Source organism: Caretta caretta, chromosome 20 (assembly GCF_965140235.1).
Source record: "Caretta caretta isolate rCarCar2 chromosome 20, rCarCar1.hap1, whole genome shotgun sequence".
NCBI classification, from domain to species: domain Eukaryota; kingdom Metazoa; phylum Chordata; order Testudines; family Cheloniidae; genus Caretta; species Caretta caretta.
This window is the reverse complement of record NC_134225.1, coordinates 14,081,804-14,109,511: the sequence shown is the minus strand read 5'-3', so window position 1 is coordinate 14,109,511 and position 27,708 is coordinate 14,081,804. Positions and strand designations below refer to the sequence as shown.

Here is a 27,708-nt window from a genome sequence, read left to right as displayed (position 1 = left end):
GGTCGACTTAAGCCCAGAAGCAGGAGGTTTAGCCTCCCTGCCCATGTCCATGTTCACTCTAGCTCTGGCTATTCCTGTTTCCTACAGAAATGTCCAACCCCTCTGGGAATCTTGCTAAGGGCTTGATCTCCCTAGCTCCCTAACCGCAGGGAGTTCCACGGTCCAATTACATGTTCTGTGCAAAAGCATAGCCTTTGAGCCACTTTGAATTTCCCACCTGTTTAATTTCATTGAAGGCCCCCTTTTTCTTGTGGCTGGTGCCTCGCTGCCGCTGGCCCCTGTGTCCCTCCTGGACCCAGTGCCCCTTGTCCTCAGGCGCTGCCCCCAGCAGTACACCCACGCTCTGGGTCTCCCCACCTTGCCTCAGTGGCTACTGCCAGTCACCATCTAGCCCCCTTTCACTGGGGCCCACTGCAGTCTGTATAAGCCAATCCTCACAGGCAAGGGGGGTTTGGACCGGCTGCCTCTGCCTACCCTGGGCTGTACCCTTGCACCTTTCTGGCCTTTCACAAGGCCGCAGCCTGGGGCTTCTCTGGGCGGGAGCTCCCCAGCCCCCTTGCCCTATTCCCCAGCCCTGCTCCTGTCAGGTACTCTGTTCAGCTTCCCAGCAGCCAGGCCCTTCTCCTTCTAGAGACAGAGAGAGACTATCAGCTCTTGGCCCACTGCCCTCTTATAAGGGCCAGCTGGGCCCTGATTGGGACGTGGCCACAGCTGAGGCTGCTTCTCCATTCAGCCTTCCCCAGCCACAGCCCTCCGCCGGGGCTGCTTTTAACCCCTCTGGGCAGGAGCGGAGTGACCACCCCGCTACATTACCCCTTTGTAAAATGGTGATAATGGTATTTACCTCCTTGGTAAAGTGCTTTGAGACCAACAGATGAAAACCACTAGAGAGGAACTCAGGATTGATCAGTCTGACCAGCCACAAAATTCAGTTCCTGATCTGTCTCCTCCCAAGTTTGCAAATATGATATTTGGATGTCACCACTGTACGGGGGCGGGGGTAAGTGGGAAAGTTCAGACCCCTTTATCCAGATCTAATGCTTGGATCTTTGCCCATTGATCAGTGCTGCTGCTTTGGAAATTAACCAATGTAAATCAGGTGCCCGTGGGGGGCGGGGAGAGAGACACACACCGACATTGTGTTGGATGGATCAAGAGCGGGGCTTTCCCCCTCTAAATCACCATCTGCTTCTGGGGTTTGGTGCCTCTCTCATTTGTAATTTTAAAGCAGTGATTCTCAACCAGGGGTACACACACCCCTGGAGGTACACAGAGGTCTTCCAGGGGGTACATCAACTCCTCTAGATATTTGCCTAGTTTTACAACAGGCTACATAAAAGGCATCAGCGAAGTCAGTACTAACTAAAATTTCATACAGACAATGACTTCTTTATACTGCTCTATATACTGTACACTGAAATTTAAGTGCAATATTTATGTTCTAATTGGTTTATTTTATAGTTAGATAGTAAAAATGAGAAAGGAAGCACTTTGTTAGTACTAGTGAGGCTGGGACACTTGTGTATTTTTAGGTCTGATTTTGTAAGCAAGTCGTTTTTAAGGGGGGTAAAACTTGGGGTCTGCAAGACAAATCAGACTCCTGTGAAAGGGGTACCGTAGTCTGGAAAGGTTGAAAGCCACTGCTTTAGAGCAAGTCTCGTGCCTCTGTTGCAAACAAAGAAAAATCCAGAGGCAGCAGAAAGTTTGAAGGAGAGAAAAGAAAAATAAAAGAGAGAGAGAAAGGTGTAGCACCAAAACAACCCATTTAGGAAGCTAATTTCAGACCCTCCAGTCCCCCTCTCCCCATCAATCTCTCTGCTCTCCAGGGACTGGTGATGAATTTTTCATATGGACAGCACGCTTGTGAAGGCTGGGGGGACGTTTGGGCGGTTGTTGTTTTGTTTTGTTTTTTTCCCCTCCTTTCTCTCAACCACCGAATCCAATGCCCTCCAAGGAGACCCCCGTCCGCTTTGCTGATTGGCGATGCGGAGAAGTTGTTGGGGAAGGTTTGCAAGGGGGACGCGGCTTGTTGCGAGGGAAATCAGCAGAGAGAAGGGATGATGCCCTTGTTGTGAGGCAAGAAAGGGAAGGATCCGTGGACTGAGGCTGCAGGGAAAGAGGACCGGACTTTCTGTAACAGCCAAGTTGAAGAGAAGTTTTGTCGTACCCAGGAGATGCCCTGATGAGATTTCAGACGGGGCTGAGATTGGAGTGGGGGACTCGGATCTTACTGGGAACTTTCCCTTGTGCGGGAACATAAACCAGCAATAAAACTAGATTGAAACGTTTCCCCAAGAGTGAGGGCAGCCCAGGAAAGGGGGATTTTGTCAATGTTCTAAATCTTCGTCAGTTTCCCTCGCTGTGACACTGGCGGGGAAGCTCACAGGTGCATGTGATTTCCTGGCAGGTGCAGGTTCTTCCCATTAGCCTTTTTGTTTGCTTGGGGTTTTTTTTCTTTCCCCTCTTCCTCTCTCCTGGTCCCCATATCCTTTGCGGCCACCCCGTCCTCCCCAGCTGTCTTGGCCGACTCACGAGCCCACCACCCGTGTATGGTTTTTGGCGTCAGTCGTGTGAAATTCGGCTAATCCCACAGGCTCTTTGGTTTCCGCCCAAGACGGGCTGGGCTGGGAAGTTGGGAGGTGAGTTCCGCCTACACGGTTATGTTTTCGCCCATAGCATGAGACCCACAAGCTCGCCTGGATTACGAGACTCGCTTCCGCAGGGTTTTGTTTGCCATGTAGATGTACCCACTGAGATGTTATTCAACACAGAATCATGGAAACCTTGGGCTGGATGAGACCTCGAGAGATCATCAAATCCAGCGCCCTGTGCTGAGGCAGGACCAAGCAAACCTAGACCCTCCCGGACAGGGGTTTGTCTAACTGGTTCTTAAAACCCTCCAGTGCCAGGGATTCCACATCCTCCCTCGGTCACCTGTTCCAGAGCTCATCTCCCCTTAGAGTTAGAAAGTTTTTCCTACTGTCTAACCTAAATGTCCCTAAACAAGAATGTATAGCCAGCTGGCTCCTCTGGGAGAGATGGTGCTAATTCCCTTCCAGCCTGTTCTATTCCCGGGAAGTGAGTCCTGAAGTGGGGCAGCAAACCCAGACAGACAGCGGCCCTCCGAGACCCTTCCAACATCTGCCAGGCAGGAGCCCTTGTCTCTAAAGCTAACCCTCTGCTTCCAGTGTTGCAGTCGTTCTGGTCAGGTCTGTAAAGTCCAGACCTGGATTAGAACTTCCCTAAGGTGCAGGGTGTCTCTGCCGAAGGGTCTTGATTTCTGGTGCTGGTCACTGATAGCAATAAACATGATCTTCAGCAAAGGAATTCCGGCATGGAAGGAAGCGGACCTGGGCTGTCTCCTTGGAAATACCCAGCTGGCTGGATGTTGGTTGCCCAGCTGCCTGCGTCCATGCTGGTACACGTTCACGTGCCAGGCTCTGCCAGGTTCCTGCATCATCTGGTCTGTGGTCTTGTGCCGGCTGTCAGGAGGCTCTCTTCCCAGCTGAGATGGGTGCCTGCGCCTTGCTTACTTTGCACCTTCCCACTAGCTGGTCAAGCTCCCTTTCCCCAGTGGGTCAGCACCTGTGTTCCAGTTGTGTCTCACGGGGGCGGCCCCTCTGGATCACTGCCTCCTGCTGCAGCTGAGAGGGGTCTGAAGGCACAAGGGGCAGCTCACAAGCATGGTCGGTCAGGGCTCTGGTCTCCAGTCCTGCACAGCATCTCCTTGTGGCAGCAGCAGTCAGGGCAGGATTTCAGGAGGCAGCCTGTTTCATTTACACCGTAGTTGCTGAGATGGAGTCAGCCTGGAGGCCTGCTGGCCCCTCCCTGTCAGTGATGGGCGCAGTTTGGGGGCCTACTGGCCCCTCCCCATTGGTAAGGGGTGCAGCCTGGCAGCCTGCTGGCCCCTTGCTGTCCACGACGGGTGCAACCTGCCACCCCAACCTCTTTGAGGGGTTCACTGTCCTGCTGTCCCTGCCAACAAACACAGGAAGCTCCAGCATGGAGGGAAGTGGGTGCACTGAGTCTCCGGCTGCAGCATGGGGCCAGCTGCCCCATTGCATGTTCCAAAGCTCAGGTGCTCCAGGGGCCAGGATTTCGACCCCATGTCGCTGGCCGTTTCCTGCCCCTGACAGGTTTGGTTGTCCTTCTCCAGCTGCCCAAGCATGCCAAGGTATTGCCTGGACATTCGTGATTCAATCCTCCCGCCCCGTGCTGAGGGACAAAGATGGGAAGAGACTTGCCCAACTTCATACTGTCAGGGCTGGGAAGAGAACCCAGGTGTTCCAGACCCGCCCCCCAGCTCTAACCACTAGACTCCACTCTCTCACAAGGCTGGGAACAGAACCCAGAAGTCTGGACTCCCAGCCCCCCTTCTCTAACCAGTGGACCCCACTCCCCACTGCCGAGCCAGGATTAGAACCCAGGAGTCCTGACTCCCAGCCACTGCTATCCCCTGGGACAACAGAGCCACAAAAGTGCAGCCTCCGACTGAGCTGGGCATTGCATGGATCCGGCTTGTTTGGCAGCCGAGGAAGGTTCCCAAGGCCTCGTGTGGGGCCCACCTGGCGTCTTGGCTGCATTAAGGTGGGGGGAGACATAGCGCCATCAGGAGTGAAGTAGGGGAAAGGCCTGAGCAGGACATGGGGGCAAACCCCCCGCTCCCCCAACTCTTGCAACCGTGCAGCAGGACCTTGAGTCGGCATTTGGGGCCAGGACCTTGGTTTCATGGGACACCCAAAGAAACAGCAACTACCTGGTACCATGCCAGGGCATTACACGTTCATAGGGTCAGATCCTCAGCAGGGGTGTAAATTGCCAAAGCTCCGTTGACTTCAGCTGGAGCTGAGGCCCCGGCCCATTGACTCCAGCAGAACTGTGGCTGATTTACCCCAGCTGGGGATCTGTCCCATAGCTCTTCAGGCCAGACTCCTCACACAGGCCAGAGACCCTCCCCCAGCTTCCCTCACCACCACCACCCCCCGGCAGTGAAAGGAATCCTTCCCTGCTACATCAGTGACACTTAGGGTGACCAGAAGGCAAGTGTGAATATCGGGATGGGGTTGGGGGGGGGGGGTAATAGGAGCCTATATAAGAAAAAGACCCAGAAATTGGGACTGTCCCTATAAAATCGGGACATCTGGTCACCCTAGTGACACTACCAAGGGCAGAAACACGTGATCTTGAGCATACTGGTTAGGGAGACGCCTGGTCTCGGGCACAGTCTCCCCTGGTGGCTGGGTTTACCGTTCCCATGGCGAGCCCCTCCGGGGGGGCCAGTCCACACCCTCTTTCTCCGTTAAATTGTGCTGGTTTATTTCCAGTTCACACCTTTCCAGCGGCAGCTCCCAGCCATTGGCTCTCGCTTTAGCAAAGAGCTCCCCCCGCCCCAGAGACTGTGACCTGGGTAGGTTGAACTCCTTAAGTCTGTCACTCCTTAAGTCTGTCAGGTTTGTCCCAGAGATCAAATCGTTCGGCTAGCTCTTCTCTACAACGTGCCATATAAAACATCTGCCCTGCTGGTTCTGAGAACTCGTCTGAGTCGCCAACAGCCCTCCCCTCCAGATACTGATCAGGCCAGAGGCTGCATAGTTTCAGCAGCTGTTTCGTTCCTCAAGAACAACCAGGTAGAGCGTGGCAGAAAGCTGTAAAATCCTGGAAGCAGGGAACAAAGTAGCGCCAACTTCACGAGGCAGGTGGGCCCCCGCTTTTGCCCCGGCTGAGCTTGCCATGTCTGCACTAGGATTTGCTGAGACTCATTTTGCTAGGGAAGAGGAGCCCTGCACCCAGCGGCAAGGAGCTGAGCTGTCCCAGTGTTTGATCCCTTGCAAGCTCGTGAATGTGCCGCTTGACTCTAACCATGGAGCTGGTGGGGACATTGGGGTGGGGTGGGGGGTCCAATCAAGACTCGGGGCTTCATAGTCTCTGGAGCACGTGCAAAGTAACCTGGTGCCGAGGCTGAGGGGGGTTGGGTGAGCTCCTTTTGCTGAGCAGGAACAGGAAGGCTCAGAGGAGTAGGCTGTAATTTGCACCCACACTGCAAGCAGAAGCAGGGAGAAGCAGAACCCAGGCTCAAGCCCCTACCCCCAGCTGTCCTGGTTTAAGGCACCACCAAAGTGGGGTTGGAGAGTTTTGTGTGTGGATGGTAGCTGGGTTAGGGGCAACCCCTTGGGTGAGAGCCTGGGCTGACTCTGTAGTGTAGTGTAGACACAACCAAAGAGGACATGCTTGGCTGTGCTGGGGGGCGCCCCCAGGAGAGGTCAGGGCTGGCTGCGGGCCATATCCGTGAGCTTCCCCCACTGGAGAAGGTGTGAAATGGTATCTGGTTGAGGAGCTGATCTGTGCCGAGGGTGAGTACTGACAGACGAGGCCATGGAGTAAACAGCCCCCAGCACACAGGGGTGTTAGCCCAGGGCCGGGTGGGGCCGGGGGAGGAGGCGTGAATGAATTGCCCTTTCACTAGCCCAGCGCTGGAAGGCATTTGGGGGGTGGCTCCATCCAAGCTGAGTACGGCCAAGGTGCAGCATCCCCCACCCAGGTGTGGGGAGTGGCTACACTGGCTTGGAGCCAGCTGGGGGCTCCCCCAAGATGGACCGGCGGCTAGCTGCTCCCTCTCTTTTCCCCCCATGATGTCCTGCCTCCCCCCACCCCTTTCCGGGCCTGCTGCCCCACCAGGTCAGTTACCTTCTCCCTAGGATCCTGCTCCCAATCCCGGGACGACCCCACAGTGTACATTCCACAGCCCCATGGCTGGCCTGGCTACAGTGGGTCAGGAACAGCCCCTGCTGTAGACTTTGGCTCCTTGTGCTTTGAGCTGGGGAGAGCCCCCGGTTCAATCCCTGTTGTCAGACATCACCCCAGCTTCCCCGGAGATGACCTGCCCTCCTTCCCTGGTTTGTTTTGCACCATATCTCTCCCCCCTCAGCTCCCGTTAATATTTTATAACATGTTACTGATGAAAAATTCAAATTGACTCCAGGATCCTTTTGCTCCATTTAACAAGGTGACGGCATGTCTGGCTCCCCGCCCGCAGCCCGCGGAGAGGGGCCCGTGCCGCCGCAGCCTCTCCCCCTCCCCCCACACGTGAGGCCCCCGCGCGGCGCTGATTGGCACGGCGGCTGGGTTGTCGGGGCAGATTTGCGGGGAGCTGTTGCGAGGCAAAGCGGAGGTGCCGCTAGCTGGGACGCAGGTGGCCCGTCGGTGGGGCGAAGCCGGGCGCTGAGGCTGAAGGCGGAACAATGGAGGGGATGGGAAGCGGAGCAGAGGCTGCTCGGCGACAGGGGTCCCCGGGGGTGCGGACGGCCACGCGGATACGTCGGGGGAGGCGGCTCTCGGAGCGGCAGCGCTGGCTTCTTGGGGAGCGGAGTGGCCACTCGAGGCAAGAGGGGTTAGAGCCAGGCTGGCAGTCAGCTGACCGGGGATCCCAGCCTTAATCCCGACCCGCAGCCTCCTGCTGTTCTGGTCCTGGGCTCCCCCCCCAGCTTGGCTGATGTCCCTCAATCCCGACCCGCAGCCCCTCTGCCATCCCAGCCCTGGGCTCCCTCCACGCCCAGCTCTGCCCTGCCCCTCCTTCCTAACTCGCAACCCACTGCTGGTCCAGCCGTGAGCTCCCCCCATCCCCCACAGCTCTGCCAGTGCCCTTCAGTCCTAACCCCTGACCCCTCGCTATTCCAACCCCCTGGGCTCCCGCAAACACACACACACCGAGCTCACTCCTAGCCCAGTCCTGGACCAGTCCACCCGTTGAATGCAGCTCTCAGTCTGTTGGGGACGGGAATAGAACACCTAACTCACCCCCTTGTGAATCCAGGGCTGCAGCAGTGGCCGGCCGCCCCCCCACCCAGCCATGCCCACACCCTATAGCGCAGGTTCTGCTCCCATGGGAGGGGGCAATCCCCTGCCCTCCCCAATTGGCCTGGACCCTATCAACCTAGAAGGCAGCTGGAGCTGCTGCCACATGGGGATTCATGGTGGGGGAGAAGTTTCCATGCGGTGGCAAGGGAGCAAACAGGATCTGGGAGGGCCAAATCACCAACTTTCTGAGCTACTGCTGGGACAACCTTCTGCTGCTTTGGTACCTGGCCTGGCTCTTGTATGGACCATTCCCTTGCCCCATTTACCATCTAGCTATATAGGCATGTTTCTTCTTTTTGTGAGTTTATTTGTATGCCTGTAGCACCCAGGAGCCCCAGTCAGGCACCAGGACCCCATCGTGCTTGGTGCTGCACAAACTCCCAACAAAAAATTGCTGCCCCAATGAGTTTACAATCTAATGCAACCACCTCTGGGGTGGGGCATGGCAGCTGTGTATACAGGGCTGGCTTCACCAACCTCTGGTGTGGGATGCAGCCGCTTTCTGTTGTGTTCGGGGCTGTGATACCATGGCGATGGGCACAGGATAAGAACATGGACGCCGCCAGGCTGTGGATGGGAGTGGGGTGGGGGTGATCTGGCAGCCTCTCCAGTAATTCAACATGCTGTTCTCCTTGTTCCTGTTCCGCTCCCGGGGCTGTGCTGTTCGGGGGCAGTGGGTGACTCCCTGCGCCATGGTGCGTCCCTGGGAAGGGTCTGCCTCTGGCATTTGAAACCCTTCGCTTTGCAATCTCCACTGCCCTTGACATAAGCGTCCCGGAGCCTGCGCGGATTCCCACGTTTCCCGTTGGTCTCAAGTAACCGGGGGGTTGCTGTTAATGTGTCGGTGCCGCTGGGTTTTGCCTTTGGTGCCAGCGGCATGAGAGGCCTCATGCAGCTCCCGGGTGTCACCCCTGGCCACTTCTAAATGCTCGGCACCGTTGCCTGCTTCTTGGGCCCAGATCTTGATTGCTGCCGCCTCGGGCTATATCCAAAGCGATTCAGAGCATACTCCCCCGCCCCAGTCCAGGATCCAGCTCCGAATCAAACCTTGAGGCCGGTTTTGGTTGAGGGGAGTAGAACCCGCCGCTTCCCAGACTCCAAAATGAATAACCTAATGAACTCATTCAAAGACATAAATGAGTCACCAATAGCCCAGCTACAAGCCCCACCCTCCCCGCGCTGCAGAAGGTGGCACCGAGATGGAGGGCCATAGTGGCTTATGGAGTTGCAGAGCCTCCCAAAAAGGCAGGAAGGATTTGTCCTGGGGCAGCTGGAGGTTTCCAAACAGGGCTGGTTTGGATCCAGGTTCCAGGTATTGGAACCTTCCAGGGATGCGGGTGGTGAGAGCAGGGTGGGTCGGGTTCTGGTTCTGAGCCGTCTCTCGAAGGGGACTGAGGTTCAGGATGGCTGGGAGGGCAGTGGCTCATGCTCCTTCCATCGCAGTCAGCGCAGGAAATGGACTCTGCCAAAGACTCAGCCCTCCCCCCATCCCACCCCAGGGTCCTCTCCCCGACCCCAACCCCCAGTCCCCTCACATGGACTCTTCCGCACAGTCCCCACTGCCCCAAGATGCACCTTTCCCCCTCCCCATGAGCTTCGTAATACTGCGTGCTTCTTCCCAAAGTCTTCTCACACTGCATCTGGCCCTGATTGCAGGAAGGGGTGGTCCCCTGTGCTTCAGAGCATGGGGGCCTGGACGCCTGGGTTCTGTTTTTAGCTCTAGGAGGGAAACCTGGTCTAGTGCAGACTGAAAGCCAGGACTCCTGGGTTCTGTCTCCAGCTCTGGGAGGGGAGTGGGGGTCTAGTGGTTACAGCAGGTGGGTTTGGGGACTCCTGGCTTCTGTTCCCTGCTCTGGAAATATGTGGGGGGGGGTATTTATCAGTCAGAGCAGGGATTAGGGGGCCAGGACCCTTGGGCTCTACCCCTGCACTGAGAGAGGAGTGTAGTGCAGTGATTGTGGTGGGGTGGGGTCACAGGGAGTCCAGACTCCTGACCTGGGTTTTTCTCCAACTGAATCACCTGGAGCAAGTCTCTTTAATTTCTCCATGCCTCGGTTTCCCCATGTGAGGTGCCCCGAAAGTGCTCTGAGATTGGGGGAGGTTAGGGAGGAGGGTAAGTGCTCATAGTTGCTCTCTCTGCTCTGAATTTGCCCCTTGCAGCAACCTTGAACCTATCGAAAAATAAAAACCCAGAGGCTCCGGCAGGACAGACTCTTCTGGGGCAGAGCCAACTCCAGACTGGGGAGAGGGGGAAGCAAGTCCTGCCACCGCCTTCCAGCCCCCAGCTGTTACCCCGAGGCTGGGCGAGCGGGAGCCTCGGTGGTGCTGATCCACTTAGATCGATCTCCCACCCTACATCCCTCCTAAGAAACTTACAACAAGCCAGGCCACATTCCATTGGTCCGGCCAGGCCCTAGATACAGTGAGTCAGCCTGTGTGTGGACATGTGTGCGTGCATGCGTATACACAATACACACACACAGCCTCCCATTGGCTCAAAGTCATCTTGCTGCTGGCAAGCAAAACAGAACCTGACCCAGCAAGACCCTGCCCAACCCCTTCCCATCCCCCCTCTCCCCCCCCCCCCCCCCCCGGTGATCTCGTATATTACAGGGTTAGGGATTAGTGTGCTTGATCCTCCCTCTTTGAGTTGCTTGGACTATCCTGGCGCTGCTCAGGCCCTGGGGTGTGGATGCTCTCCCCTCCTGCCCCCCCGAACCACCCCACAGCAGCGAGATGGTTGGTTAGTTTACTGCAGTCCCAGCAGGGGCCAGGGCAGGAGCGCTGGCTCTTGTGGGAGCTCCTGGCTACTCCAGCCCCAGCCTCTCCCACCAGGGGGCACTGTAGGGAGCAGGGCAGGAGCTCTGGCTGTAGGGGCAGCTCCTGGCTCATCTAGGCCCAGCCACTCCCACCAGGGGGCGCTGTGGGGACTGGGGCAGCAGCACTGGCAGTGGGGGGAGCGCCCGGCTACTCCAGTCCTGACCTCTCCAGCAGGGGGCGCTGTGGAGAGTGGGGCAGGAGCGCTGGCTTTGGGGGGAGCTCCTGGCTACTCCAGCCCCATCCACTCCCAACAGGGGGCGCTGTGGAGAGTGGGGCAGCAGCACTGGCAGTGGGGGGAGCTCCCGGCTACTCCAGTCCTGACCTCTCCCAGCAGGGGGCGCTGTAGGGAGAGCCCCTTGCTACCCTGGTATGTCAGGGGGAGGGGAGGGAGCGGGGAGGATCCTCAGGTGCCCCCCTCCCAACCCCTAATCTGTTTAGCCGCCACTTTTCTGCTCCCTCTCCTAATGCACCCTAAGGAATTAACGTGGAGCCGCTAATCAGCTCGGAGATGATGACCTCCGTCCACGCCAAGCCGTGGGGGTTGGGGTATGGGATGCGGGGAGCTGCTAGTGTGGGAGAGCCCCAGGGGCAGTTGCGGGGATCATGGGGCAGTTGGGCAGTGGAGGGAGCCCCGGGGGCAGTTGGGGGGCAGTTGGGGGAAACATGGGGCAGTTGGGCAGTGGAGGGAGCCCCGGGGGCAGTTGAGGGGCAGTTGGGGGGATCATGGGGCAGTTGGGCAGTGGAGGGAGCCCAGGGGCAGTTGGGGGGATCATGGGGCAGTTGGGCGGCGGAGGAGGGAGCCCAGGGGGCAGTTGGGGGGATCATGGGGAAACGGCCTCGAGGTCAGTATCAAGGAGCTGCTGGGCCCCACGTGGTTAACTCCTCACCCCGCGAGCCCCCCCCACCTCACTCCTGCCGGCTCCCCACCCTCCGCTGCCCCACGTGACTCCCCTTCCCCCCCCCCAGTGCCTCCATGGTGTCAGCGATAATATTAGTGCTGACTTCATGCTCCGAGCGCTGGGATCCGTTGCCATAGCAATGCCGCAGCGCCCCCCCTCCCGTATTCGGTAGTCACGTGATGTTCAGGAAGCGGCGGCATGGGGCTCGGCCCGGCCTGGGATTTAGGGCTGCGGATTCCGCCTCCGTCCCCGTGGCCGCGCTGGGCCGTAGCAGACCCCGGGGGATCGGGCCGGGCCTCAGAGCCTGGGGGGGGTCCGCAGAGCAGGGAAAGGGGGAGGGTCAAGAGCAAGGTGGACGCTCGGGCTTTGCCCCCCCCCAACACTGCAGAGATTGGGGCTGTGTTAAGGGGGGGGTGGAGTCCCTGTGGCTGCCAGGGATGGGGCAACATGGGCTAGTGGCCCAAGCGCCGGACGGGGAGCTTGGGTGCTGTATGCTGCTTGACCGTGGGCAAATCACTGCCCTGCTCTGTGCCTCAGTTTCCCCTCCTGCCCTCTGTACAGATGGAGCGCTTTCAAGCAAGGGCTGTCTCTCACTCTGTGTCTGTGCAGAGCCTGGCACAGGGGGGTGAGGGTTGGGGGGCCCAGCTCAGCACTGCTGCCATAGAAGTAATTAGGAGGGAGCAAAATAATTATAATGGAGAGTGGATGCCGATGGCAGAGCCCCAATGAAGTCTATCCACTAGGCCGTGCTGCCCACCCCTGATAAAGACAGACACATATGCACCTACTTGTGTTAACCCGTGTGTACACCCGTGTGCTGATACATGTGCATACATGTTGATGTATGTTGCTGTGCACACACGTCACTTATATGTCGATACATGTGTGCCCATATATGTCCGTGTATGTTGACATATGTTCACACCTACGTTGATGCATGTTTGGCCATATATTTCTATGTATGTTGACATGTTCACACCTATATGTGTGCACATGGCCACATGCTAACACGTGTTCACAGCAATCTGTTGAAATGCGAGCACACACATCTATCAGTGCGTGTACACACACTTTAAAGTATGCTGACACCAGCACCTTTGTATGTTGAGCCAGGGTTACACATGTTCACACCTCTGGTGACACATGCAGGACACCAGCGATGTGCAGGTATGCAGGTGTGTAGATGCATGGGGGGGGTGTTTGCACATGTATATTAACACGCACATTGGGGGAAAAGGGAGTTATGCCAGGTGGCTTCGTTCAGTGAAAGCATGGTAGCATCAGCGTCCCGGCAGAGGGGACAGCAGAGCAGCAATCACAGACAAGGACACTGCTCGGTCCCTAGGGCTAATGCAGGCTGTGGACATGCCAAGCTTGACACTCTCACTAGCTAGTCGTGTATGTGGGTGGACGGATGGATGAACAGACAGACAGACAGAGATTTCAGGGACTGGCTAGGAAGGATGGCCCAATGGTGAGGGCACTCACTGGTTCCTTGGGACACCTGGGTTTCAATCCCTGTTTTGCCACAGACTGCCTCTGTGACCTTGGGTAAGTCACTTAGCCTCACTCTGCCTCAGTTTCCCCCTTTGTCCAATGAGACTTGTACAACTGCCCTACCTCCCAGGGGGATTAGGAGTGCTTTGAGCTCCCTGACAAAAACCAGGATTCAACTGCAGAGCCAGTAACCCCTGGAGGAAATGGAGTTTGCTCGAGGCTGGAGTGATGTTTATCTTGCTGGTGGCCTTTGGCATCTGGTCCCCTCCTCTTCACAGGGCTGGGGGTCCCACTCAGCCTTTCTCTAGGGTTTCCTCCTGGGGCAGAGGCATGAGCTAGAGAGGGAGGGGGACTGATCAGGGCTAGCTGCTTACATGGATGGGAGTTCTCTCTGCCGCACATACTTGGCATGAGGAGCCTGATTCACAGCTGCCCAGCACCCCGTGCAGCCATTTACACCAGTGCAGAGCAGGTGTGAAATGCCACCTGAGCAGAATGGGGAAGGTTTTTCACTCACGTTGCACTGGTGTAAATAACCTGACGCAAAGCAGCCATGAAACAGTCTCAGTGTGAATGGTCCTAGGGTCCTGGTGGGCAGTGGTAGGCCAGAAGCTCACAGCCAGAGTCCCAGCTGTCAGTGGTGGGGCACTGTTGGCCAGAAGCTCACAGCTCCAGAATCGCAGCTGGCAGTGGCAGGGCACTGCTGTAACAGAAGCTCACAGCTCCGGAGTCCCAGCTGGCAGTGGCAGGGCACTGCTGTAACAGAAGCTCACAGCTCCAGAGTCCCAGCTGGCAGTGGAAGGGCACTGCTGTAACAGAAGGTCACAGCTCCGGAGTCCCAGCTGGCAGTGGCAGGGCACTGCTGTAACAGAAGCTCACAGCTCAGGAGTCCCAGCTTGCAGTGGCAGGGCACTGCTGTAACAGAAGCTCACAGCTCTGGAATCCCAGCTGGCAGTGGCAGGGCACTGCTGTAACAGAAGCTCACAGCTCCGGAGTCCCAGCTGGCAGTGGCAGGGCACTGCTGTAACAGAAGGTCACAGCTCCAGAGTCCCAGCTGGCAGTGGAAGGGCACTGCTGTAACAGAAGGTCACAGCTCCGGAGTCCCAGCTGGCAGTGGCAGGGCACTGCTGTAACAGAAGCTCACAGCTCTGGAATCCCAGCTGGCAGTGGCAGGGCACTGCTGTAACAGAAGCTCACAGCTCCGGAGTCCCAGCTGGCAGTGGCAGGGCACTGCTGTAACAGAAGCTCACAGCTCCAGAGTCCCAGCTGGCAGTGGAAGGGCACTGCTGTAACAGAAGGTCACAGCTCCGGAGTCCCAGCTGGCAGTGGCAGGGCACTGCTGTAACAGAAGCTCACAGCTCCGGAGTCCCAGCTGGCAGTGGCAGGGCACTGCTGTAACAGAAGCTCACAGCTCCGGAGTCCCAGCTGGCAGTGGCAGGGCACTGCTGTAACAGAAGCTCACAGCTCCGGAGTCCCAGCTTGCAGTGGCAGGGCACCGCTGTAATAGAAGCTGGCATTACTGTGCTTCAAGCATCTTCTGATGCTAAGTCCTTCGATGCCGACTGATGTCACCGATCCCGGGACGTGTGTGTGTATGCCGGGGGAGGGGAGGGCAGCACAGGGGAAATGACCACATTTGGCTCATTAAGGAAACGGTTTGGGCAGGAAAGACCGACAATCTGATGATTGCATCACTGAGCGACTCTGCTGAGAGCCAGATTCCACACACACACACCCCCACCACACACTATCTCCTGGGGGCGCACAGGCCTCAGTGTATGAATGAGAAAATTATATCCGGTGGTTTAAGAGAGAACCCCCCCAACAACCCCCTCCCCCACGGCTCCTTCCCCCCATCCACCCCACCAGTGGGAAAATAAAGCCCCTTCACTAAGGGATGAAGTCATCTCCCAGGCGGGCTCTCGGAAATGCCCTTTGAACTCAGGGCTCCGGTTGGGCGGAGAGGATCGTGTTTCCTGACGCTCACTCCCCTGGGGAGGCAGGTTGCCAGGGAACAAGCCTCCCCCCCACACACATTTCACCCCATCCTTAGCTAGGGGATGGATTCTGGAGCTGGCTCCCGCGCTCTGAACCAGATTCCGGTTCTGGGCAAGCGATGGAAGCCCGTTGGCAAGTCTGGATACAGATCGGATCCGAACTGCACCGCCCCTCCCCCCCACCTAAAAAAAGGGTTTTGGATCCATCTGTGAAGTTCTGGTTCAGCCCACGCTGACAGATGCCTGAATTGCCAAGGCATCCCTGGGTCCGGCTTTGCCCCCCGTTCTGGGGGCGGGGGTTCAGACCCACAGTCCCGCTGTAATGATACAAGTTGGAGGGTTGGCTTGAGAGATGCAGCAGGAGTTTAGCCCAGGATCCGAGTCATTGTGAACGGGGGTGCATTTGTATTTGGGTTGTCAGCGTCAGCACGGGGGTGCTGAGTGTGACGTCCTGTGCATGTGATGGGAGGCATAGGCCTGTTGGCGAGCATATATCTGGTGGGAGGTGCAGACCACTCGGCGTGCCTGTGTGCGTTCATGCAAATCGCCTGGTGGTTGTTTTTTTACCTTGCTGACCATGTGATGCCATTGGTGGCTGGGCAGTGTGGTTTAGGACACCCTAGCCACACGTGAAAATCATTGCACCCACAGCCGAAATGCAGCCAGCTCTGGGGTGGGGCTTCCTTATTGAGGGGGCGGAGCCACCGAGCCCTGTAGGCAAATGATCATGTGGGACAGGAAGTGAAAAAACAGGGACGGGAGTGAGGGCTGCGGGGCCAAAACTAGGGAATCCAGAGGGGGACGCCAAGCAGAGAACCGCAGACAGTGCCTTAAGGGAGTTCAAGGAGTCAGTGGTTGCAGCCCAGAGGAACTCTGCCCAGAGACGTAGTGCAACAAGGAAATGGAAACAGGCCCCAAAGTCAAAGAGCGCCCTCCTGCAGTGCTTGTTCTGCCTCGTCTGGTGGAGGGCCATCTTGGCCAGTGTCAGGAGGAGGCTGACAAGCAGGTCTTGCGGCTCCACGGGGCCATGGATAGGGTGTGCGAGAAGATGCAAATGAGGGGAAAGTGCAGCCAGAATCTCAGTCGGAAGTCCTGGAGGAGGCGGAAGAGGGGCTGCTGCCCGGCATGCTCTACACAGATGTGCTCCAGGGTGTCCCTCTTGCTGCAGAAGGACCAAGTGTCAGGAGAGTCTGTAACGACAGCCAGACCCTCAGGTGCTGAGGCCAGGAAGCAAAGAGCAGGGGGAGTGCTGGGCATAGACACAGGATGGTGGATGCTATTACAGATGCACCAGGGGATCATTAATAACCGCGGAGTGTTGGCCATCCTGGCTTTACCTCTTCCAAAATTTGACTCTTCCAGCAGCCAAGCACCACACAAGGTGCAGCACTCACCGCACAGGAAGAACATCCTCTTCTGAATCACCCTCACCACAGCCGACAGCCCCCTGGGGTTTCACTGGGGGTATCCCAGCCAAACAGTAAGCAGGCAGAACGTTGCGTAGCTCCTAGAGTCTGACCAAGTGAGGCGAGAGGAAGGGACACAGCAAGTATGGCTGTGGAAAATTTTGAGATTTTGGCAAAAAAATCAACATTGGAAATATTTTAATTCAGAAAGGCACCACGGGACCTCATGGGAATTGTAATTCAGGTGCCTTATGCCCCTGTTCTCCCCTATTGGAGAGACTTGCAGGCTGGACTACATCTCCCATGATGCACCAGGCTCACTCAGCAAGAGGGGAGGAGTCTGTGTATTATGGTAGACACAAGGCTGCAGTGCCTCATGGATGTTGTATTTTGGATGTTTCATGCCTCCATTCTCCTCTGTATGCCAGTTTCCCTCGTTGGACTACATCTCCCATGATGCACCATGGTCTCTCCTCTTGCTGAGGGAAGGCTGTGCATCATGGGAGATGAAGCTCAGCTGGGGAATGTGGCCCATGGAGGAGGATGGGAGCACTCACACTACGACTCCCATGAGGCACTGCGGTGACACTGCAGAATGGAAATATTTCCAGTGTGGGCTATTCCATTTTTTGAAACAAGAAAATGGAATTTTTCAGAAGGAAGAAAGATGCTTTTTGTGAAAAATTGTGATTACTCAAAAACCTGGTTTTCCCTCGAAAAACCCCTACCAGTTTTGATGGAAAATTTCCACCCAGTGCTGGCTCTGGGCAGGGCATGGCCCCAGAGCTCTGCAGAGATCCCTTTATTGTGAGGAGCTGGACCCAGCACCCTGCCTCAGGCGTGAGGTCCTGGTTATTGACTCTCTGCTCCTTGGGAAGCATGCCAGGGCCACAGCCAGCTTATGCCCAGAATTTAGGTGGTAAAAACACCCGAGGCTCCAGATTCTGATCTCAGCTGCACGGGTGCAAAACTGGCATAACTCCGTTAGATCAATGGAGTTTGCAGTTACATTAGATGGGATCAAAATATGTATGAGAAGGTCTATAAATCCTCATTCTTCAGGGCATGAACCAGCTTCTGAGAGGGCTTGGGAAGAAAGCCGTTCCATCACTGGCCACTAATGAGTTTCTTTCATCCTGTGACACATCTAGTCCTGTCCACTGAAGAAGACCAGAGACTGGATTAGGTGGATTGGACAGTGCCTATGTTCCTCGTGAAACAAGAGCATCATCCGGCCCCAGTGATTTGTTACTTTTCGGAGAAAATGGGTGAGGGAGAAGAAAAGGAGACTGAAACTGGCTCCCCCGTTGCACTGGTGACCCATGTGGCAACTCACCCTTGTAAAACACGCATGCAACCTGTGCTTGTGTAACCCACACGGCAACAAGGACCTGCAAAATGAGGAGCCTGAGCATGTACCTAGAAACAGAAAGGGAAGGTGACCAAGCATAATATCATAACCATGTCCCTTTTAATATTAATGCTTTGGCTCAGAAGATTTGCCATCAGACCGTTTGTCTATCAAATCCACTGTCTTGCTTCCAACAGTGGCCGATGCTAGATACTTAAGATGCAAAGTAAGATGGAAAAGAAAACCCTCCTTAAGCCAAATGAACCTAGTCTCTCATATGGCAGCATATGGCCTTTGGATTCCTTCCTGACCCCTGCTGTGATCAGTTCGTTCCCTGGAGCATGGTGGTTGCTAACCCTTGTATCATCATCATCTTTGTTTGTACAGCTTCAGCTATCATCTTTGGTCATTAATTTATGCAGCCCTTTATAAAACCCAGCCCCTGTAGGCCACTCTTTGTTACCCCTCTGACAATGCCTTATTACTGTATGGGCAACCCCATTTAACTATCCCACGTCACGCCCCGGAAATCGTGAGATTTTTTAAAACGATACATTTCAGGTGTTTTTTCTATGCCTTCTGAGCCATTAGGGGTCATATTTCCCAGCTTCCACAAGGGCCAGAAACTTACTTTTTCTTTTAAATGACAGCTGAGACTCTCTTGCCATAGACTAATAGAACTGTAGGGCTGGAAGGGACCTCAAGAGGTCACCAATCCATCCCCACGTGCTGAGGCAGGATTAAGTGTATCTTCAGTCATCACGTCACTCCAGCAGCTGGGACTTTAAGAAAAAAACCTAGTGTCACAAGACTTGCAATCAAGTCACAAGAGGTGGCAACGCTGCATTTGTATTACAATAGCATGTAGGGCCCCCACATGAAATCTGGGCACCGCTGTGCCAGGGCGCTGTACAGGACAATTCTTGCCACCAAGAGCTCACAGTCAAAATATGATGAGGGAAGGATTATCATCCCCTGTTTACAAGTGGGGAAACTGAGGCACTGCACGATTAAGTGACTTGCCCCCAGTGGGATTCTGTGGCAGAGCAGGGAATTGAAACCAGCTCTCCTAAGTCCCTTAAACGCCGGGCCAGCTCTCTGCGTCAGGAAGGATTTCCCCACCCTCAGCGAGAAAGTGCAGCATTCCCTCCTAGGAGCTCAGCTTCCAGTTTCATTGGTAGAGCCCTTCTCCACATCTCGGGGGGCAGCATTACAGGAAAGGCCAGAGCCAGTCTCACTCTGACCTTCCTGCCTTGAAATCCCTCCACAGCCCTCTCCGCTTAGCGGGCTCCATAATCCTAGTCTTCACTCGCCATCTGCCAGCGTCTGTAGATAGCTGTGTGTGTGTCAGAGAAGCTACAGACACTCAGGGCTCATAGGACAGTGGGAGTGTGTTTTCCAGGCCAGGAGGGAGCAGGGTGAAGATTGCCCCAGCAATGGGGTTAAACAGGGGGTGACAGTCTCGAGGGCTGTCGTCCCGACCCCTTTCTCTAGGGTTAAAGTTCATTTCAGTTTATCTCAGGCAGCAGGTGGAGTTGGCATTGATCCTGGCTCAGAATGTAGGCTGCATCTTCCAGTGAGGCTGTGGGTGGGATCAGGCAGTGGAACAAGCCTCCAGAGGAGTTTAGACCAGTGGTTCTCAAACTGTGGGTCAGGACCCTAAAGTGGGTCACACTCGCAACCCCATTTTAATGGGGTCACCAGGACTGGCTTAGACTTGCTGGGGCCCAGGGCTGAAGCCAAAGCCCGAGCCCCACTGTCCAGGGCCAAAACTGAAGCCCGGGGCCAAAGCCAAAGCCCGAGGGCTTCAGCCCTGGGTGGCGGGGCTCAGGTTACAGGCCCCCTGCCTGGGGCAGAAGCCCTGTGGCTTTGACCCCCCCACCCCGCGTGGGGCGGCGGGCTTGGGCAGGCTCAGGCTTTGTCCCCCCCTCTGGGGGTTGTGTAGTCATTTTTGTTGTCAGAAGGGGGTTGCGGTGCAATGATGTTTGTGAACCCCTGGATTAAACCAACCCAGAGTCTGAGCAACAAATGCTGCCCAACTCTTTCACAGAGACTGTCTGCCAGAGCATAGCACCCATGCCCCACTGACCCCGCACCAAGAATCGCCCAGCCCAACCCAAATCTTACCCTGAGCAGAGCTGTGCATGACCCAAAAAGGGAGCAGAGACAGAGATAACAGGAAGCCCACTAGGGACATTGCTATCACCAATCTGTTTCATGGACGAGGTACCAGATGCCATGGTGACGGGCAGCAGCACAGAACACTAATAATCCCTCGCTCCTGTCTAGCACATTTGATCAAGAGATCTCACAGCATTTTACAAAGGAAGTCAGTATCATTATCCCCATTTGACAGCTGGGAAAACAGATGCAGAGAGAAGTGACTTGCCCAAGGCCAGTAGTAGAGCTGGGAACAGAATCCAGGTCTCCTGAGTCATTCTCCAGGACTCTGTCCACTGGGACACACTAGACATAGAGCTCTGTGTGGGGATGGACAGATAGCTCTCTATAGCTTTGTAGTGTGTATAGCTCTGGATCGGGACAGGTAGATCTGTGTGGAGACGGATAGCTAGATATAGCTCTGTATCGGGAAAGATAGATCTGTATGGTGATGGATAGCTAGATATAGCTCTGTATTGGGATGGATCTGTGTGCAGATGGATAGATAAATATAGCTCTGTATCGGGATAGCTAGATATAGCTCTGTATTGGGACAGATAGATGTGTGTGGAGATGGGTTGCTAGCTACAGCTCTGTATTGGGAATGAGAGACACAGAGCGCCTCACTTTTAATTCCTAGATCTCAAAGTACAATCTAGTAGTCCCTGATAGAACCTTCCCTTCACAGACCTGTTCTGCTCCTTGAGCAGGTGTTTCCCCAGGGGCATCCCCCTATCTTTCATTCTTTCCCACTGGGCATGTTTGCAAGAAATTGACACATTTGTTTCTTTCTTCTTTTTTGTTTTTCTTCAGTGACCTTGTTACCAACCCTGGAGGCTGGCATGCTCTAAATGCACCAAGTGGGCACCGTGCCACAATAAGCTTCCCTGCCGCCTCCATCCCTATGCTTCTATTCGTGTTGGCACCACGCAGTGGGTCCCCAGTTGGCATTGGAAATGACTGGAGATGGGTGGCATGGAATGGAATGAGGCTGGAGCTGCTAAGAATCCAGGATGGGATTTTCCAAGGGAGCCAGGCACCCAACTCCTGTTGAATTTCAATAGCATTTAAACCTCTAACTTCCTTAGGCTTTTTTCACCTTCCCATCCCAGGTTATTGACATTATCGTAGCTCCTAAAAGGCTGTAACCAGGATCGAGGTCTCATTGTGCTGGATGCTGCACAGACAGCAAGGGAACAGCAGCCCCTGCCCCATGGATCTCACAGTCTAAAAAGTGAGAGGGGAAACCAAGGCACAGAGTGGTGAAGTGGGCATAGAATCCAGGATTCTTGAGACCCAGTCCAGTGCCCAAACCACTGGGCTCTGCTGCCTCCCATAAATCAGTTTAAACCTCACAACCCTCTGTAATATAGATAAGGATTATTATCCCCATGTTCCAGATGGGGAAACTGAGGTGCTGAGCTGCAATGTGACTCCCCCAGCATCACTCAGCAGGTCAGTGGCAGAGAGGAGAATAAAGCCAAGACCATGGTTTTGTCTCAAGCACCCAGTGTCCCTTCCCCAGACTCACAGCACATCGTCTGCGGGCGCCAGCTGAATTTGGGGAAGATTTTCAACAAAATCAGGTATTAGTTTGAGTTAAACCTTTCATGACAACCTCACACTTCCCCCATAAGGACATGCCAAGCTGCAGATCAAGCTGTGCCAATGCATCAATCCAGAACACTTGCTGAGGTTGCTTTTATTGTATATAGAGGTAGCATCTTGAGGCCCCAATGGAGATCAGAACCATATTAGGCGAGGGACTGCACATCCACATGGTGAGAAAGTCTCTGCCCCAAACAGCTGGCAATCAAAAGAGACAAAGGGCACCAGGGGAAACTGAGGCACACAGGGGGGCACTTGCCCAAGGTCACCCAGCAGAGCCAGGAATAGAACCCAGGTGTCCTGAGTCCTAGTCCAGCATGCAGCCATGAGAGCACTGAACTTGTGATGCAGGTGTTGCATTCTGCATGTGTGTCTCACCTTGGAGGCAGAAGGGGGTTCCTTGCGAAGATGCATGCTCTGTCGGTCGCATCAAGCGTGTCTGGGATCTGCTAAGAGGTGTCCCATAACTTAGCATTCCCTTGCTGTTTAGGGCTTGACTGGGGGAACGTCGCTCTTACCTAACTGACATCCCTTTTACGGTTTGTGTTTGTTTGTGGCATAAGAAGAAAATGAGGAAGAAACAGCCCAGAAGAGGTACTGATAGGTTATGATGTGGCTTAGTGGTTAGAGCAGCAGTCTGAGGCTCAGGAGACCCAGCTTCTGTTCCTGGCTCTGTCACCAGCCTTCTGGGTGACCTGGGGCAAGTCACTTTTCCTCTCTGGGCCTCTGTTTTACCTGCCACACTTTGTCCCTTTTGATGGTCAGCACAGCAGGGCCCCCATCTCAGCTGTACGTGACTGGAATAGAAACAATAATTTATACCAAGGTAAAGATGGGTAAACTGAGGCACAGAGGGTGACATGACTTGTCCAGGAAGATGCAGCAAGTTAGTGTCACAGCCAAGAACATAGCCCAGGAGTTCTGACTCCTAATGCCCTACTCTAAGCATGATATCCCCTGGAAGAGCTGCGAACAGAACCCAGGAGTCCTGCTGCCCAGTCCCCTGTTCTAACCATGAAAAACACTATCATAAAGAGGTGGACTGTCATTATAGAGAGATGGGCTACTACCCCACAGGTCCCTCGGGCTAGCCCTCACCCCACATCCACTCCCTCGGGGTGGCTCCCCGAGTCCATCCCCATTTTCCTGGGATAATTATCTCTTTATTAGAGACACAGATCTTCCAGACTTGCTTGCCAAGTTTTGTTCTATGCCTGAGGGACTTGTAATGCCACTAGCCAGGTGGGCTGTAGACATTATAACCATGAGGCCCTGGGTGAATCTAGATATGCACAAAACTCACGATGGGCTGGTTCTCCTGCTCCTCTGGCTCAAGAGGGCTCTGATGATCTCCTAAGGATTGGCATGTACATGGGGCACAGGAGGTGAAGTGAGCACTGTGAGGGAGAGGTACTGGGAGTGGTCTGGGTACTGGGTGAGGGATACAGGGAGGAGATCTGGGCACTGAGAGAGGGGTAAAGGGAAGGTGTCTGGGTACTGGGTTTATGGGGCACCAGGGTGTTGAATGTCTTGGCCTAGGACCCCAGAGGGGCCTGGGCTTTTGCAGGGCTCCTTACATGTTTCACTTCCATGTGCCCGGCACCGCTCTTGTTGCCATCTGCTTGGAGCCCTAGCCCCTGTGCCGTGTTGGCGCAGGATGGGCAAACTGGACCCTTCCCCCCCCCCATGATCCTCCCCTCTCCCTGCATGCCTGTTTGGCCAGCCTCAGCCCAGCTCCCAGAGGGCAGGGGCTATGGAGAGGAGGGGGGCCCTGTGACTCCAGGGGGAGGCGCAGGGCAGAGAGCGTGTGCTGCCCGGTGCCCTGTGGATGCAGAGGGTGCCAGTCTCCAGGGGCACCAAGCGAGATGCCATGGCTGGGGCCTGGGGGGGCGGAGGGGCGCCGGTATTTCCCCATCTCCCGGCACCCAAAGGGTTAAACTCACCTAAGAGCAAGGAGTCCCCCCCGCCGCGCCGGGAGGGGCGGATCCCCCGGCCCAGGGATGAGCTCAGGGCCCCACTCACCTTGGCTCCTGCCTTCCCAGGGATGACATCAGCACCGGGGGCTACCTGCGGCAGAGGCGGGCGGCGGCGCAGCCCATTGGCTGGATCCCCTGCGGGGGCGGGGCTGGGGAGAGGTTGCTTCATTGGCAAAAAAGAAAAAAAAAAGCTGTGGTGGGGGCGGGGGGCTGTGGGGGCGGCGCCGGGCCCGGCGCAGAAGCAGAGCGGGGGATCTGCCAGCAGCACATGGAGGGGAGGGAGAGAAAGGGGCAGCGTGCCAGGGAGAGGGAGAGGTGCATGGGGACGGCCGGATAGACAGACACACAGCCAAGGTGGGTGAGGTAATAGCTTCTGTTGGCCCCACTTCTGCTGGGGAGCGAGACCGGCTGGGAGCTACCCAGAGCGTCGGGTACTCAGAGTCCACAGCTCCAGACAGGGGAGACAGGGAGATGTGCCTGGGGAAGGGGAGGGGGGTATGGGGATAGATAGATCGATAGATTAGACAGAGGGGGGTGTATGGGGATAGATAGATAGATAGATAGATAGAGGGGGTGTATGGGGATAGATAGATAGATAGAGGGGGGGGTGTATGGGGATAGATAGATCGATAGATTAGATAGAGGGGGGTGTATGGGGATAGATAGATCGATAGATTAGATAGAGGGGGGTGTATGGGGATAGATAGATAGATAGATAGATAGATAGATAGATAGAGGGGGGTGTATGGGGATAGATAGATAGATAGATAGAGGGGGGGGTGTATGGGGATAGATAGATAGATTAGATAGAGGGGTTGTATGGGGATAGATAGATTAGATAGAGGGGGTGCATGGGATAGATAGATTAGATAGATGGGGTGCATGGGATAGATTGATAGATAGGGGGGTGCATGGGATAGATAGATAGATCGAGGGGGTGCGTGGGGTAGATAGATTAGATAGATAGGCAGGCAAAGGGATGGGTAGATAGGCAGGCAGGCAGGCACGGGGCTGGTAGCTAGTGTAGGGAGGGAGAGAGGAGCAGCGCTTTAGAGTAGCCCCAAGGAGAAATCCCAGCGCTAGGGACACGTTGGGAAGGAAATAAACAAAGCCAAGGCAAGGTGCCACGTGAGGGCGCCGGGACGGCACCGCGGCACCCAGCTGGCGAGGGCGGGATCGGGCGGCGGGGCCCGGGGAGGAGGGAAGGGGCGCCCCGGGGCTGGCTCGCTGCTCCCTCCGCGGCTGGTGACAGGTGAGTGGAGCGAGTCGTTTCCATCCACCCTGGGATCCTGGCGGGGGAGGGGAGGGGAGGGAGGCGGCAGGAGGGGCCGGGGGGCGATGCTTGGGGGGGGGGGAGCCCCTCCAGTTTGCAGCAGCTCCCCAGGGAGAGGAGCGGGAACCCCGGGATGGCTGATCTGTTTGCTGGGGACCCCCATGGGCAGACCGTGCGTGGGCACGGGGGCTCAGTGGCTGGGAAGTGCCAGGCGAGGGCACAGGGCAGTCGCACGTGTTGGTTTGATGTGTGAGGTGCTGAGAGGACACCGATCCCACCTGGCCTGGCAAAGGGCTCTGCTAACCCTAGGTCACCGCTCATAAAGGGGCTGCTTTGGGGGGTGGGCAGGCAGGAGTCTGGGCACTGGGGTGAGGGTATGAAGGAGTCTGGCATTGGGGTGAAGAGTGCAGGGGGGTTGGGATGAGGGGTGCAGGGAAGGGGACTGAGTATCAGGGTGAGGGGTACAGGAGTGTTCTGGCATTGGGGTGAGGGGTACTGAAGGGACCTGGCACTGTGGTGAGGGGTTTGAAGGGGTCTGGGTATTGGGGTGTGTGGTGCTGGAAGGATCTGGCACTGGCTGAGGGGTGCAGGAGTCTGGCATTTGGTGATGGGCTTGCAGGGTGTTGAGCACAGGGGTAAGGGGTATGAAGGGGTCTGAATATTATGTTGAGTATCAAAGAGATCTGGCATTGGGGTATTGGGTGCAGAGGTTCAGGGTGGGTTGGGTGAGGGGTGCAGAGGGTATTGGGGTGAGGGGTAAGAAGGGGTCTGGGTATTGGGGTGAGAGGTACCAGAGGTTCTGGCATTGGGGTAAGGAGTGCAGGGGATGTTGGAGTGGGGGTCCAGGAAGAGTCTAGCACTGGATGAGGGGTTCAGAGGTATTGGGGTGAGGGGTGCAGGAGGGGGTTTGGGGTGAGGGGTGCAAGGGGTATTGGGGTCAGGGGTAAGAAGGGGTCTGGGTATTGTGCTGAGAAGTACCAGAAGGTCTGGCACTGGGGTAAGGGTACAAGAAGTATTGGGGGTGAGAGGTACCAGAGGATCTGGCATTGGGGTAAGGAGTGCAGGGGATGTTGGAGTGGGGGTACAGGAGGTGGATTTTGGGTGAGGGATGCAGGGGATATTGGGGTGAGGGGTGTGGAAGGTCTGCAGTCCCCTCACTGAATCACCTCTCTCACCCGGTATTGCAGTGACCCAAACAGGTGCAGACAGACAAACTGACCATGGGCTCAGATGGGTCCATATCCTTCTCCGCACATGCCCAGCAGAACTCCCATACCCTGCCCCCCTGACTCCGGCCCCCCGCATGTCAGCCAGGCGCCCATGCTGTGAGTTTCATGCCGAGCTGGTTCCTGTGTGTGACTGAGCCCAGGACCTACTGACCCACTAAGGGGGGCTGCTCTGCTCCCCGCTGGCACGGCCTGTCCTGCTGGGTGGGGGGCCCTGCTCAGCTGTCACTCCAGACTGGCGAGGGCAGACAGATATGGGGCCAGAGTTACCCCGAGGTTGGGGGCGGGGAAGGTGTGCTTCAACCAGCACTCATGCACCAGGGTGGAGTGGGAGTATGGATCAGTCCATTGCAATCCGCACTGGGCACCCGCTTACTAGATAGAGATGGACACATTGGACAGGTTTCAGAGTAGCAGCCGTGTTAGTCTGTATCCGCAAAAAGAAAAGGAGGACTTGTGGCACCTTAGAGACTAACAAATTTATTAGAGCATAAGCTTTTGTGAGCAGGGTTAGAGTCACAGAAAGGGGGGAAGGTAAGGGGGCTGTTTGAGGGAGTGCAGGAGACAGAGCAAAATGGTATCACATGGACAGTCCAGCGAAATGATGGTTAAGGGGGAGGAGAGAGAGATAATCTATCTATCCATCCCCATGTTGTCATCTGAGCGTCCCGGAGAGAGAGGAGACCTGCCACTCCGTATAAGGGGGTGATAAGGCACGAGGGGCTGGGGGTGAGGAGCTGGTCAGGGTCTCTGGCCTCCAGGTTCTCTTCCAGACCCCATTTGTCAGCCCTGTTCACAGCGTGTCGCTGTGCCCTCCATCAAGCCCCGATGTACTGCTCACACTAAGTTGCACGTGCTGCCCCAAATGCCAGACAGCAGCCGCAGGGAGAATGGACCCACATGGAGTCTCACCCGGGTGGCCCAATGCCTGGCCTCATTTGCATACACATGGCTTGCCAGCCAATCACAACCCCAGCTGGCAGCCATTGGCTCACCCGATGTGTAAAGGGAGTGGCTGGCACATTGCCCGGGAGCTGGGGCATGGAGGGGGAGACTGGGAGGATCCGGGCCAGAGATGGCTGAAGGCCCTGGTCTCCTTGGGCTGTTGCAGTCAGGAACGGTGCTCTGAGTCCCAGGTGCTGGTCCGAGCCAGCGTCCCCTCCTGTCAGCCCCAAGGGAGCCCAGGGCCAGGCGAGCCGGCTTCTAACCTGACTCTCGCATCTTCCGTAGAGTCACGGCTGGGCCCTCCCCGCAGGTGATGGGTGTCACAGACAGGATGATCCCGAGCTAGGCCTGGGAGCTGCTGGGAGGGGCACGAATGGGACAGGATCCCGCTGCATCCGCTCTGCTGGCTTGTAGCCCTGGGGAGTCAGGAAGCTGCCGCTGCTCAGCTGTGCAGTCGATTGTCTTGATGTGTCTTTGCTGGAGGAGTTTGCAGCCAGGCTGTTGGGGCGGATTGGGGTATGAGCAGCATGTGCCCTGCGACTCCATCACCTGTGGCGCAAGCTGGTATAAGACCTCTCCCCTGCCCCGGTTTCACCCTGTCATTACTCATCATCTGATCTGTCTATTTTTAGACACTAAGCACCTGATAGCAGGGAACCATGTCTTTAAGTGGCCTGTGCCCTCTGGGACCTCTTT

The 27,708-nt window shown here is 56.1% G+C and overlaps 1 protein-coding gene across 5 annotated transcripts in view; it reads left to right on the top strand.

The window, feature by feature from the left end:
* Positions 1-27,708, top strand: part of MAP3K12 (mitogen-activated protein kinase kinase kinase 12) — an 88,827-nt gene that overhangs the window by 39,783 nt on the left and 21,336 nt on the right. The window contains exon 1 of one of the 5 annotated variants that reach the window (XM_048831857.2): positions 23,832-23,922. The exons of 3 other annotated variants lie outside the window; for them this stretch is intronic. The gene's annotated coding sequence lies outside the window, so the exon portion shown is untranslated. Of the gene's footprint in view, positions 1-23,831; positions 23,923-24,800; positions 24,821-27,708 lie in introns of those variants that run through there. One more of the 5 variants, XM_075121620.1, reaches the window with a different exon arrangement.